The following is a 14,640-nucleotide window of genomic DNA, read 5'->3' on the forward strand; positions in this document are numbered from 1 at the left end:
TTAAAATATGTTTAAGACATGGTGCAAAACTGCTGGGGCTAAGAGTACCAACATACTCTTTTCCTCTCTGACAGATGAGTTCTTGTATGGTGCGTGTGTTTGATAACCCGTGCGGAGCTTATGTTCTTAAAGGTAAACAAAATTTCCTTCTCTAGTAGACTTCCAGTGTCTAGAAGACAAGACAAGCCTAGAAGTGTATGTTAGAAATTAACATTAGAGGCCCCTATCCTGATAACTTACCTTCATTTATAAAATTTTGGTTTAAAAGATATTATGTGCTTTCAATGAAATGGACAGTGTGGTGACCACAGTCAATAACTATGTATTATCTTTGTATGGTGACACATGCAACTAGGCTTACAATGGTGATTTGTTTGAAATATACAGAAATAGTGAAACACTGTGCTGTGTAACAGGAACTAACAATGTTGCAGGTCAATTATATTCCTAAAACAAACTCATAGAAAAAGATGAGATATGTGGTTACCAGAGGCAGGGAAGGGGTTGGGGAGGGAGTGAAGAGGGAATTGGATGAAGGCAGTCAAAAGGTACAAACTTCCAGCTATAAGATAAATAAATATTAGGGATGTAATGTACAACATGATGAAGGTAATTAGTACTGATTATATTATATATGAAAGTTATTGAGAATAAATCCTAAGAGTTCTCACCACAAGAAGAAAAATTTTTTCTATTTCTTTAATTTTTTGCCTATATGAGATGACAGATGTTCACTAAACCCATTCTGATAATCACTTCATGATGTATGTAAATCATATCATCATGCTATATACCTTAAATTTATACAGTGCTGTAAGTCACAATTATATCTCAATAAAATAAAGAAAAAAGATACTATCTGCTTTTGAAGTTAAGTGTATAGTCAGCACTGATCACAGAAAAAAACTAAAAAACCCTCAAATTCTATAATAGGCCAACATATTTTCAAATGAGAGAGAACAGCACATGTCCAATGTATATGAATTAAAAGTTTATACTGTTCTAAGATATAATATTTAAAGAGGCTTTTCAGAAAATAGTTTTGCATAAATCATCTACTATTCACTAAATGTAATGTTTCAAAAATCTCAAATGTGCTAATATTTATAGACAATATGTATAAACTACTTTTCCCACAGGTACTCAAGGAGAAGAGACATTTCTACATTTATTATTTTTGTGTGTGTGCTAAATATACACACACAGGTTTAAATTCCCAGGAGTTTAAAAAATTCTATCACATTAAAATGAAGCAAAAATGATGTCTAAAAATGTTTGAGATGTGTGAGCTTACCAGTCAAATTATAGTTCCACAGCCAAGAAATTGTGTTACATCAGAAGTTAACACAAGGAGAAGCTGGGAGTTTCATACTCTCCATACAACTTAACCAACTCTTTTAAAATCTGAAGTTATCTCAACCCAAAAAGTAAAAACAGACAAGCAAACAGACAAACCTCTTTGTTAGATGATGCAGAAATAAGTATACTCTGGTTTTAAACATTATAAAGTTTCCTGTCAACACAGTATGCAGAGGTAATTAGTTATAGCAAAGTTTTGACATTTCCGCGATGTGAACAGCTTATTACAGAGTCCATAGTATAAATTAGTATTTACTGCTTGGTAGTAAAATCATACAGTCATTCAGTAATACTGAGTTATGTTTCACACAAGAAATCTATTGTCATGTTTTGGGGATTCATAAAGTTTAAGAATCATTAGAACCAGATTCAACTGTTATGGTAAAATAGTCCCACTTTAGAAGAGTCTGAAATACATTTTGTCCCTTGACTCTTATTAAACGTTTTGTCTCATAAAGATAATCTTAACTCTTGAAGTAAATTCTATTCCCCAAATCCTTCCATTGTTCCTCCTGCAACAATTTATTGAACAACGATTGTATGTCAGACACTTGGGCAAAGTGTTGGAAATAACAAAGATGAATGAAATGTCTTGTGGCCTACAGGATCCCATGTTCCAATGTGCAGACAGGCAGGCATATAATTACAGTATGATGGAGAAAGTATAAAGTATATCAAGCATAAAAATGTGAAGAGAAGAAAACTAAACCATGACAATACATAAGTAGAATTGTTTTTTTAGTGATTAATATTCTAGAGTTGGGCTATGGTACCAAAACACCACACCCTCCTTCATGCTCAAAGATTAATACTGTGAATCTTTAAAATACATACTTTTCAACGTAACTTACATTGACAGCTCTTTTCTTAAGATAAACTCAGTATCAAAGGATTATATCTTTCAAAAATAAACTTATGTTTAGAAAATGAATTTTAAAAACCTTACTCCCAAGTGAACAGATGAAGTTGCTTCAAATATCTCTATTTCAAGTTGAATGCTGTTTTCCCCAGAGTGAACCCATTAATCTTAACAGTTTTATTGTAAATTAATAGCTCATTAGATGTCCAAGTTAACACATTTCCTACGGCATATTAATCTTTCATGGATGAAAGAAAAGTTGATTTTGCTTCAAGAAGAATTAAAAATTCTACTTTAGAAAATTTCACATAAAAATTTCTCTAATAGTGGTATTTCATTATAAGTGTCAAATATAATAGCCACATTTTTATATCTTTAATTACAGATTATCACTTATTTTGCTTTTTTAAGAATAAGATTCAGTATTTTAAATTGTTTGCTTTAAACTGTTACCACAATTAAAATCATGCATTGATATGGTCCTTCAATTATTCAAAAAGGTAAGCTGCTCTGCAAGTACCAAATCACTTACAAAGCTTGCCAGAAAATTTATTTAACCAACCTTTTCTGTGACCAATTAGTTATTCTATAAGTATAATGTATTTCCTAATAGTCCATGATCTAAGCTACTATGGAATATTAGAAAAAAATTTTCCTACAATGACATTTTAAAATATCCAATTTGGAAAAAACATTGAGAGAGCTATGCAAGCCACCTGTGTATCCCACCCTGGTTATCAACTGTGTGTCAGGTATTATAATAGGAACTGAAAAAGAGCTGTGATATATAACACAGACACAGTCCTAGCCGTACGGAACTTGTAATCTGTGACTAAAACAACTGATTACACAAGTATGTATCTGCAATTATGATACGGTTAATGAAAGAAAAGTATAGTGCTATGAAACTTTTAATAGAAGAATGAAGAAGTTTCATAGAAGCCCCCTCAACTTCTTGAAAATGACAAATACGCTGAGCCCTAAAGGATAAGAAGGGGCAGGTCAGGTAAGGAATGGAGGGATGGGCACTCCAGGCAGAGGGAACAGTGAGAAGGTTCAGTCAGTTGACACCCAATAAGAGCGGGGAAAAATAGGAGTGGGAAATGTCATGGAAAGGGAGACAGTACTGGGTCTAGCATTACATAATGCCTATGGATGGTTACTTTAGGTGTACTGAATATTTTCTTCTATGCAATTGTGTAGTGGAGGAAACTTGGGCTTTGTGGTGACTGACAAGCCTAGATTCAAATCCTAACTTTGATACACACACTACTCAAAGCTATGCAACCTTGAAAAAAAAAACACTTATCCTTTCTGGACCCCATTTTCTCCCTCTATAAAATGGTAGTAACTATTACTGATGGCTAAAGGTACTGAATGAAACAAAATGTGAGGAGCAGTACAGGTCCTGACCCATAGAGAGCCCTCAGAAAGCTTTATTCCAGGCTTCACTTTATGATAGATAACATATTTTGATGTAGTAGAAAAATAAAGGGAAAGAATACAGTGTGTGGGAGCACAGCTTTCGTCAGACAAAGTAGTCAGGGAAGTTCCTCTACTAAAAAGGTAACGTTCAGGCTGAGATGAATGATCATCTGTAGGAAGAAACTGTCCAGGCAGCAGGAACAAAGGCAAGGGCCCCACAGTACAGATGAGCTTGGCGGGATGAACACCAGCGTATCTGGCATGAGATGAAATGTTGCCTGTGTAGGCTGTACTGGTTACTCCGTTTGTAGTGAGAGGCCACTGGAGGGTTTACTATTAGTAATACGATTTGATTTTGAGCTTTAAGCTTATTATTATTGGCTGCACTAGAGAAAGAAGGGTAGAGGTTATAGGTAAGAATGAAAACAGGGAAATAAGGCAGAAGACAACTGCATGAGTATAAATGAGAAATGACGGTGGCCTGGAGGACTGTCATAGCAGTGGGGATGGAAAGAAGAACAATATGGTTCTGAGTCAGGATAGGCTGACAGGTACATAAGGGAAATAAACAAAAGACAGTAATTAGGAATGACTCCTGCTGGGCATTCAAAAATGGTAGAAGTGAGTTGGGAAAGACTAAGAGAACTAAGTTGTAATCGGGACGTACATAATATTTTACACTCTTTCACTTATTTTTTTATAAACAGTGCCAATTTTGGAGGAAAAAGGGAGTTCAATAAAATGTTGTTTTCATTAGGAAAAGGAAATATATCAAGTCAAAGTCAAGAATGTAAATCTGAATTCCCAAAGCATCTCAAGTATTTCCAACATAACTAAAACCTTCTAATTCCTAATTTTTAAGTAATACAGATCAAGGAATGTATAGATCATTCCTGTCCTAGACAAATATTTAACTACAAAAAATGTAACCAGTACTAAAGTACAGGGCTATGTGTATGAGCAGGAAAGAACAGTATAGAACAGAGCAGTATAGGATATGTGCCTAAAAACCTTACAGCTACTTTTTCCCTATCAAACATAACAGAATCTTCTTTAAGCTAGGTTTGTGATGATAGGTTAAACTTGTCATGCTATTTTTAATAAACAACTTTACTTTAATATATGGAAGATACATTTTCTTACTTTAATATATGGAAGATACATTTTCAAGAAGGAAAATGCCGTTGTTATCTTGGTTATAAGCTTGCTGCTGAAATGATTTAGATAGTTTCTCTTCCAGACAGTATCAATATCAGGCCTTCCTTTTCAAGCAATGAATTATAGTGGATACTTCAAACCTATTTTATCTATATCGCTTAGTTCAGAAAAATGAGAAAACATAAATATTTATTCTATATAAACAAAACAGACACAAGATGTAGATAAAAATGATCCATTATGGAGCAGTGAATAATTGCTATGCGTATCCCCATAGGAACAGAAAAGGGCATCTAGCATTTCTACTGGCTTTAAATTTGAGGATATGTAAGGTTACTGGAAAAATTTTAAAAACCTGTAATTCTATGTGTTTGGGAAAATATGTGTTTGAAGATCATTATTTTGCATTCATAATAAATTTAACATGTGGTCTGTAGCATACTTTGGAGAAAACTCAATAAAACTGCTTTAGTTGAGAAGCATCTGTAGTAACAAACCAACCTCCTCCCCACCACACACAGACACACAAAAAAAAGTTTAAGAAATCCTAATGTAAAAACAATAAAGTGAAGCTACTTGTTTAAGTAAATTGTTCCTTTACTTTGCCACTTCTTATTTCTAGATATTCAAAAGGCAGTCACCTGAAATTCTGCAGGCAGAGAATTCTTATAGTCTGATAATTTGAGGAAAATATGCTAGTATTTTTTTTTCTTTCATGAAAAAGTAGTTTTAAGTTTTGGGAGACTATGTGGTAAGGAGAAGGAAGTATCAAGTAGGAACAGTGATATCACTAATAAAGTGACATAAGTATAAAAGTTTATAGGTGCTAGAAACAATTTGAAACTAGTTTTAAAAAATGAAACACAGAAATACCTATAACCAGAGATTCACATGCTACACTGATGCAAAACGAAGCTGATAATTTCAAAGAATGAAATTTGTGTGTAGATTAAATTTCCTTGTGGGAACCATATATCCCATTATGCTCTTGATGAAATTCAGACTATTATATAACACAATGCAAGGAAGATTTTAAAGTAACTTATTTTATATCAAAATGACAAAGTATTTCTGTCTATATATGCCAAACAATAAGCCCAATTAGATAATCATGGAAATAATATTTGAGAATTATATAGGCCATGTAAGAGATTTAACTACACATGTACATAAATGAGCACTGGACATCAGTACTCCATAGGGGAAAGATCAATGGACTCGGAGACAAAGTCAAAGTCCTTATCTGGGCCCTACTATTTATCATGGGTCTTCCACAAATCATTCACAAATCTTCTGGAACTCCAAATTTCTTAACTAGAGATAACCCTGAGAAAAAAGAAGTCTAAAAGAATTTGACCAGTTGATCTATAACTTTATAAAGTCACTTCTAGATTTAAATTCTAAGAGTACACTATTTTAAATGAATGAGAAGTAAACCATTAGGAATAACACTCAAGGTAAAACTGGTATTTCTGTCAAATAACTGAGAAACCAATTCTCTCCTTAGGTAAATGCTTGATAATTCTAACAAACTGAATTTTTAAGGGAGACATAACTTGTTCAGGTAAGTCTGACCACATCTGCAGTATCTACTGACCTCTCATTAGCAATAATTTAATATCATATAAAATTCTATAATAAAAGCCTGAATTAAAAATTGAGATGCTTAGAATATACAGTATTCATATAATCCTCTGTTGAAAAAAGTGTGAAATAGTATTATTTCCATATATGATTCCATATTAACCTAGGAACCATAGGTTATAAGTCTATAATCAAATTTATACATGATCCTGTTTTTCTCAAGCAATCTTTTTCAACAATTATATAAAGAGCTTCTGTAAGTTTTTAGGCATCTTTTATCCCTTTGACTATGAAAAATCAAACATACATGTAACAAAATAGTTTGGTTTTGCTCACAAATCTAGATTAAAAATAACATGAGATATACTACTACTTCTACTACTACTTCTACTAATCCTGGTGGTGCGTGTTACCGTTTACAGAGAACTCAACAGGCCAGTCATTATGCTAGGCATTCTACATATGCTGTTCTCTGATATTCAGAATATGCCTTCACATAATTACCTTTACTTTATTGATGAGGAAATAGAAACCCAGAAGGGTTAAGGAATTCACACAGGGTGCCAAAGCTACCAAGTAGAGGAGTAGATGTTCAAATCCAGGTCTGTCTGACTGCAAACCTGATGCTCCTCAGACATATGTCACTTAATTTCAATTTTATAAAAACTGACATATTAAAGAAAGAGGTTAACACACAGATAGTAAACATAACAGAAAATAGTATTGGCTTCTTGACATTTATACAAGACTGAATGTATATCAAAGACGTTTCTCAGGAATTAAACTTTCTTCTTTGTCAGTAACCACATGGGAACAATTTCAGATAATGGCAAAATTTGCAACCATTTTACTGGCACAAAGCCCTTCATTTTATCATAAAGTATAGAAACATCAATCTTATTATATGAACCTCTTTCAAATTCTATTACTTAAAGCTCTTTGTTTGAATTTCTAGTTTCTTTAAATACTTTATGTAGAATTGTAGTTTGTCCATTGTATGGTTAAAAAATTTATAAATCTATAGCTCATCGCTGTTGAACAATGAACAATCACAAGAACTTGAAAAATCTCTACACAAAATTAAGAATGTAAGCAAAATATTACCTCCTCTTAGATTATTTATATTTGCTTCTGAATCTGTATTCATATGCTTAGACACCTAGCAAAAACATAGGCCTGTATATCAGTCAGGAGGTACTATAACAACATGCATGCTCTAGTCTAGATAGAATGTGGGTTCAGTGAGTTTAGCGAGTTGTTTTAGAAGTGAAATTTAATTGGAAAAAAAAGGTTACATCACACACAATAAGAATAAGAAAGTAAGTTTTGTTTTAGTGTTGAGTGTGTAGATATATGTATAGGCTGTGTGTATGGTGAGGTCTTGTAAAGGGCTATGTAGGGGGTGTGTGTAGAGCTGTGTGCAGGAACATCTGTAGAGATGTAAGTAGGGGTGTGTGGAGGAGTATGAGAAGGCTGGTGTACAAAAGTATGTGTTGAATCAAGTATATGCATGTGTATAGGGGCCTCAGAGGCCAGGTCATCCCCACATGCAGATAGGAATCTAGAAGTCAATGCCATTATTATATGGACTTGCTGATCACAATGATGAATTAGTACATTATTAGCAATAGTATGTTAAGTCATATCCTATGGAAATTTTTACTTTAATCAATTCTAGAAACATTTACTATACCTTTTGTACTTTAAAAGGTACCATGAGTTGTCATATTTTTCATTTTTTGTAATTTATTTTCCATTTCTTTTGGAAACAAAGCTAAATGCTTGTCTTTCTCAGACATTTGCCTTTTAACATTTAAAATTACCTATACTTTAGGGTTAGTTTAAAATAGATACATTCTTCATTTAAATATAATACAACTTCATAAAATCCTTTAAATTTGGTTTCAAACCAAAGGCTGATGATTTCTCTGTCTTTAATTTCTTCCCAAGACGAAGCTCATAAGAGTGTGACAATTAGTTACCTTAATTAGTAACCTCTTAGAAGAAAACACAGGCAAAACATTCTCTGACATAAATCTTAGCAATGTTCTCCTAGGGCAGTTTATCCAGGCAATAGAAATAAAAGCAAAAATAAGCAAATGGGACCTAATTAAACTTACAAGCTTCTGCATAGAAAGGGAATTATAAACAAAATAAAAAGACAACCTACAGAATGGGAGAAAATATTTGCAAATGATGCAGCTGACAAGGGCCTAATTTCCAGAATATACAAACAGCTCATATAATTCAATAACAAGAACAAAATAACAACCTAATCCAAATATAGGCAGAAGACCTAAACAAACATTTCTCCAATGAACACATACAAATGGCCAATAGGGACATGAAAAAATACTCAATATATGGAAGAGAATCTGAAAAAAAAATATATTTATGTATAACTGATTGCCTTGCAGAAACTAACATTGTAAATCAACTACACTTCAGTAAAAAATAAGAATTAAAAAAAAATTTTTTAAATGCTCAATATTGCTAATTATCAAAGAAATACAAATCAGAACTACAGAGAGGTGTCACCTTATACTGATCATAATGGCGAACATTAAAATGCCCACAAACGATAAATGCTGGAGAGAGTGTGGAGAAAAGGTGACCCTCTTACTCTGGTGGGAATGTAGTCTGGTGCAGCCATTATGAAAAACAGTATGGAGATTCCTTTAAAAAACTAAAAATAGACTTATCACATGATCCAGCAGTCCCTCTCTTGAGCATGTATCTGGAGGAAACTCTAATTCACAAAGATACATGCACCCCAATGTTCATAGCAACACTATTTACAATAGCTAACACATGGAAGCAACCTAAATATCCATCAACAGATGACTGCATAAAGAAGCTGTGGGGGTGTGTGTGTGTATAATGGAATACTACTCAGCCATAAAAAGAATAGAATAATGCCATTTGCAGCAATACGGATGGACCTGGAGAATGTCATCATAAGTGAAATAACTCAGAAAGAGAAAGAAAAATACCATATGATATCAGTTACACATGGAATCAAAAAATGACACAAAACAGAAACAGACTCAGACTTAGAAAACAAACATGGTTATGGGGCAGGGGGAAGGAGGGATAAACTGGGAGTTCAGGACTGCAGGTACTAACTACTATATATAAAATAGATAAACAACAAGATCCCACTGTACAGCACAGGGAACTATATTCAATATCTTATAATAGACTAAAATGAAAAAGAATATAAAAAACTTGAGATAACAATAGTAAAAATAAGATTTTATCAGAAAAGGTTAAGCTGTGGAGGGTCACAAACCAATCAATTTTGGTTTTTCATCCCTGCAAGAACCAGTATTTGCCCTCTTGGAGTGATATTGCCCCCAAATGAGAATGCACAGCATATGTCATATGGGAAGATTTTAAAAAATACACATAGAAAAATACAACAAAATGTTAGCAGTAGTTATTTCCTTGGTTTATTTTCATCTTTGTATATTATTCTACAATAAGCATATGTGCATATAACTTTCAAAAAAGTAATTAAAATTATGACCATTTACCATGAACATAATTAAACCACAATCTTTTCATCTTAATACCTAATCAGATATCTAGACAAATTTCACTGAAGAAACAACAGAATTTCTCAGTTTTATATATGTAACCTTATATTCATATATATTTATTGATTTTTTAGCTTAGACATCCAAAACATTTGCAGTGTACTAAGTGTGATACACATTGTTAAAAATGGTAAATGCACTTCTGAAAGTTTTCAAAACTTCCTAGGATCCTATAATAATAGAATATAGCAAAAGATATACCCATCCTCACTGCTTTTTTTCCCCTCAAGGAAAAAAGTAATAACCACACAAAAGATTCAAACATTAAAAAAGAAAATGTAATCCATTTTTTTACTTGTGAATGCTGACATGAAATTTCTGAAAATCTGGCTTCAGTAAAGTACAGAATACTTTACTATGGTAGTTGTTTTATATGTGGGTCAAAAATGAATAAATATGCTAGAATAAAGAGATTAAAAACAGCCCACAAAGGCAAAAAGCCTAATCCTGGTTTTTCACCCCAAATAAATATGAAGAGCTCTAACTCCATTCAGCCTGCACCTTGACAAAGATGATCTGTAATTAAAATGCCTACAGACAGCTATTTAGCAGCAGCACTGCACCCATGGCATACAATAGATCTGGCAACTGTGGAAGTCACAACAGCTGTTCACTGTACTCAGCCTCACACTGATCTTAATATGTGATGAGAAATGAAAATAGAACAGATTTTTACAAAGAAAGGACAAGAAACTAGGTTTGAAATAAGATGACAGGAAATTTAAACTGTAGTCAACAGTGTTACTTATGTGAAGCAAATGCTTACTGATTATTTCTTCTGCCGTTCCTCCCCAACCTGTTTTTTAATACCAGTTGACTGTAACAAGACAGGTCTGAATGTATCATAAGTTAATTCTTTATCAGTTTTCATATATCATCCTTTACCTTGGTCAGCCAGCTGAAAATTATGCAAGCTATAAATTAGCTTTAAACAAGCTCTGAATCAGGTTGGAACTGGTTTTCGAATTAAAGAGCCTTCAGTATATTACAAAGTGCTGTCATTTTATTACCTCAATCAATTCTGTGTGGCCTGAGGAGAAAGGAAATGAATGCTGTCTTCATTTGCAATGGGTTTATCTCTTACAGCAGGCTCTGGAAACGTAACTGCAGCAATGAATTGAAAGCTAAAGTTACATTTAACATTGCCAATGCAAGAAATTCTTGCTCCTTAAAAAAGTTGGAGTTTCAAAGGAAGAAAAGGCATTTCTATACTGTGAAAAATATACAAAAAATTAACACTTGATTAAACTTAAATTTTACAGAGTATTAAAGAAATATGGTTAAAGTCAATATTCTATTAAAATAATTTTAAGTGGTCCTCAAATAAAGAAAAAAAAACACAATGGATGTGTTATTTTCAGTGTTTCAGAAGTACTAGACATAATCATAAATTTCACCTTTAGTGAAAACCATTTCATTTCTTTTTCCTGTGCAACTAAATAGAAAAGTGAATTTCATACTAGTCAGGTGCACTGTCACTGTTACCAGACTCTAAACCACAGAAAAAAGAACAAAGAAAAAAAAGCCCTAAAAAGTAGGTATTATTTGTTACTCTCTCCATTTTAAAGTGAGGAAATGAGGCACAGAGACATTAAGTCACTTGCTCAAGTTTACACAGTTACCTAGACAATGTGATTCAACACCTATTCTTAAAGGAGAAAAGAGATTATTTGACTAAGAGTACAGGGGCACCGAGTATGGCTTAGAAGGGTATGTCAAGTGAAGGAAGAGTTCCAGTGACAATGAACAAATGAGCATGTTTATGTGCAAGTACTCACATAACACACATATAACACAAGAAAGCTTTCAGTCTTTTGACGAAGTTTGCTTACAAGACCGTGTTACTCGACCTAATCAATCACTGTGTACCCTTCTGCAGTTTGAATTTACTTGTGATTTTGCAAAATGATTTTAGACGTCTATATTTTAGCACTGAACTTGTTTTTAGTCACTGAGTAGATTTAATGATAATATAAAATGCTTTCTGAAGTGCTGAATGACAGATTAATAAATGACAGTAGAAAGAACACTAACTAGCACTAACCAGGTCATAGCTCTACCATTAACTAACTGTGGAACCCTGAGATTAACTGGAGGTTACTTTGAGTCTCACTTCCCCTTAACTGTGAAATAAAGCATCTTGACTAGATTATTTAAATTATTTAACCCTGTAAGTGATAGTGAAATCAATTTAGTGAAGACTGGTCAGCATTTTTTAATCTAAAAAGAACAATTACCAGCAAGCCTTTATTTCATGAAATCTTTTAGTTATATATAACAAACTATATAAAATAAATCTCTCAATAAAAAAGTTTGTGAATCACTGGTCTAAACGGTTTCTCCTCTTCTTCTGATCCCTAATGTCCTCCAAAGGGCACCAAATAGACCTTCAGTGGCTTCAAATTCAAGATATAATATGTACAACCCTTCATGATATGGTCTCAGTCTACCCTTATAACCATTTGGTTTGCATTAAAAACATATTAGCTGAAAAGAATACATTTTCTCCATTGAATTGCCTTTACTGCTTTGCCAACAATCAGTTGATTTATATATACGTGGGTCTATTTCTGGCCTGTCTATTCTGTTCCACTGATCTATGTCTAATATATTTTGCCAATACCACACTGTCTTGATTACTGTAGCTTTATAGAAAGTCTTGAAGCCAGATAGTTTCAGACCTCCAAATTTGTTCTTCTTCAACATTGTGTTAGCTATTCAGGGACTTATGTTTTTCCATGTAAACTTTAGATCAGTTTGTCAACATCAACAAAATAACTTGCTGGGATTTTGATTGGGATGGCAGTGAATTTATAGTTGATGTTGGAAAGAACTGTCATCTTGATGGTATTGAATCTTCCTATCTATGTACATGGAATATCTCTCCATTTGATTTTGATTTCTTTTACTATAATTCTGTAGTTTTCCTCATATGGATCTTGTACATATTTTGTTAGATTTATACATAAGCATTTGATTTTTTTTGTTTTTGGTGCTCGTGAAATTGGTATTGTGTTTTAAATTTCCAATTTCAATTTTCATGGCTGGTTGTAAGAAAGTAACTGACTTTTAAATATTAACAATGGCATTGGAACACTTAGACACCCATGTGAAAAAAAGAATCTATACACAGATCTTAAACTTTTCACAAAAATTAACTCAAAATTATTTAGAAACCTAAATGTGAAACGCAAAACTATAAAACTCCTAGAAGAAACAAGATCTAGATGACTATGGGTTTGACCATGACTTTTTAGATACAACACCAAAATCACTATCCGTAAGAGAAAATGATTAAGTTAAACTTCATTAAAATTAAAACTTCTGATATGCAAACAACTTAAGTGTCTAACAGTGGTTGAATGGATAAAGAAGATGTGGTATACACAATGGAGTACTACTTAACCATAAAAAAGAACAAAATCCTGCCATTTGTGACAACATTGATGGACGCTGAAAGTATTATGCTAAGTGAAATAAATCAGATGGAGAAAGACAAATGCTGTATGATTTCACTCACATGTGGAATCTTAAAAAAAAACAACAAATGAACAAACAAAATAAAAACAAACTGAAAGATACAGAAATCAGATTATTATCCGATCTGACAAAAGACAGGCATCCAAAATGTAAAAGAACTCTTAAAATTCAACAATAAGAAGCAAACAACCAAATTAAGAAATAGGCAAAAGATCTGAAGAGAGAGCTCACCGAAGAAGATATATAGGTGGAAAACAAGCATATAAAAAGATGTTCAAGGGTGGAGGGTGGGAAGGGATAGACTGGGATTTAAAAATTGTAGAATAGATAAACAAGATTACACTGTATAGCACAAGGAAATATACACAAAATGTTATGATAACTCACAGAGAAAAAAATGTGACAATGAGTGTGTATATGTCCATGAATGACTGAAAAATTGTGCTGAACACTGGAATTTGACACAACATTGTAAAATAATTATAAATCAATAAAAAATGTAAAAAAAAATAAAGGCAGCTGACAAGGATATATTGTACAGCACAGGGAATATAGCCAATATTTTATAATAACTGTACATGGAGCATGGTCTTTAAAAATTGTGAATCACTATGTTGTACACTTGACACATGTAATATTGTATATCAACTATACCTCAATAAAAAAATAAAAAATAAAGGAGAAAAAAAAAAGATGTTCAACATCATATGCCATAAGGGAAAGGCAAATTAAAACAATAATGAGGTATTACTACACATCTATTAGAATTGCTAAAAGTCAAAACACCAACAACACTAAATGCTGGGAAGGATGTGGAGCAACAAAAACTCATTTATTACCAGTGGGAACGCAAAATGGTACAGTTAATTTTGGGAAGCAGTTTGGCAGCTTCTTACAAAACTAAACATATTTTTACCATATGATCCAGTAATCAAGTTCCTTGATTTTTCCCAAATGAGTTAAAATTCATTCATGTCCACATAGAAATTTGTACATGTATGTTTATAGCAGCTTTATTCATAGTTGCTGAAATTTGGAAAGATTGTTGTATACACAACAAACTAATTGTACACACACTTTCTCTCTCACCTTCAATAGATGAATGGATAAATCAACTGTACATCCAAACATACTGTATGATTCCAACTATATGACATTCTGAAAAAGGCAAAATTA

The 14,640-nt window shown here is 32.8% G+C and overlaps 1 protein-coding gene and 1 long non-coding RNA gene across 3 annotated transcripts in view; one reads left to right on the plus strand and one right to left on the minus strand.

Moving 5' to 3' along the window:
* Window positions 1-14,640, plus strand: part of LOC123613557 (uncharacterized) — a 108,282-nt gene that overhangs the window by 47,312 nt on the left and 46,330 nt on the right. For both annotated transcript variants that reach the window (XR_012508191.1, XR_006720925.2), the window contains exons 3-4: window positions 75-132; window positions 6,309-6,365. This is a non-coding gene — a long non-coding RNA (uncharacterized LOC123613557). The remainder of the gene's footprint in view (window positions 1-74; window positions 133-6,308; window positions 6,366-14,640) is intronic.
* Window positions 1-14,640, minus strand: part of PHF14 (PHD finger protein 14) — a 139,306-nt gene that overhangs the window by 6,303 nt on the left and 118,363 nt on the right. The gene's annotated exons all lie outside the window — the stretch shown is intronic.

Source organism: Camelus bactrianus, chromosome 7 (assembly GCF_048773025.1).
Source record: "Camelus bactrianus isolate YW-2024 breed Bactrian camel chromosome 7, ASM4877302v1, whole genome shotgun sequence".
In the NCBI taxonomy this organism is placed as follows: domain Eukaryota; kingdom Metazoa; phylum Chordata; class Mammalia; order Artiodactyla; family Camelidae; genus Camelus; species Camelus bactrianus.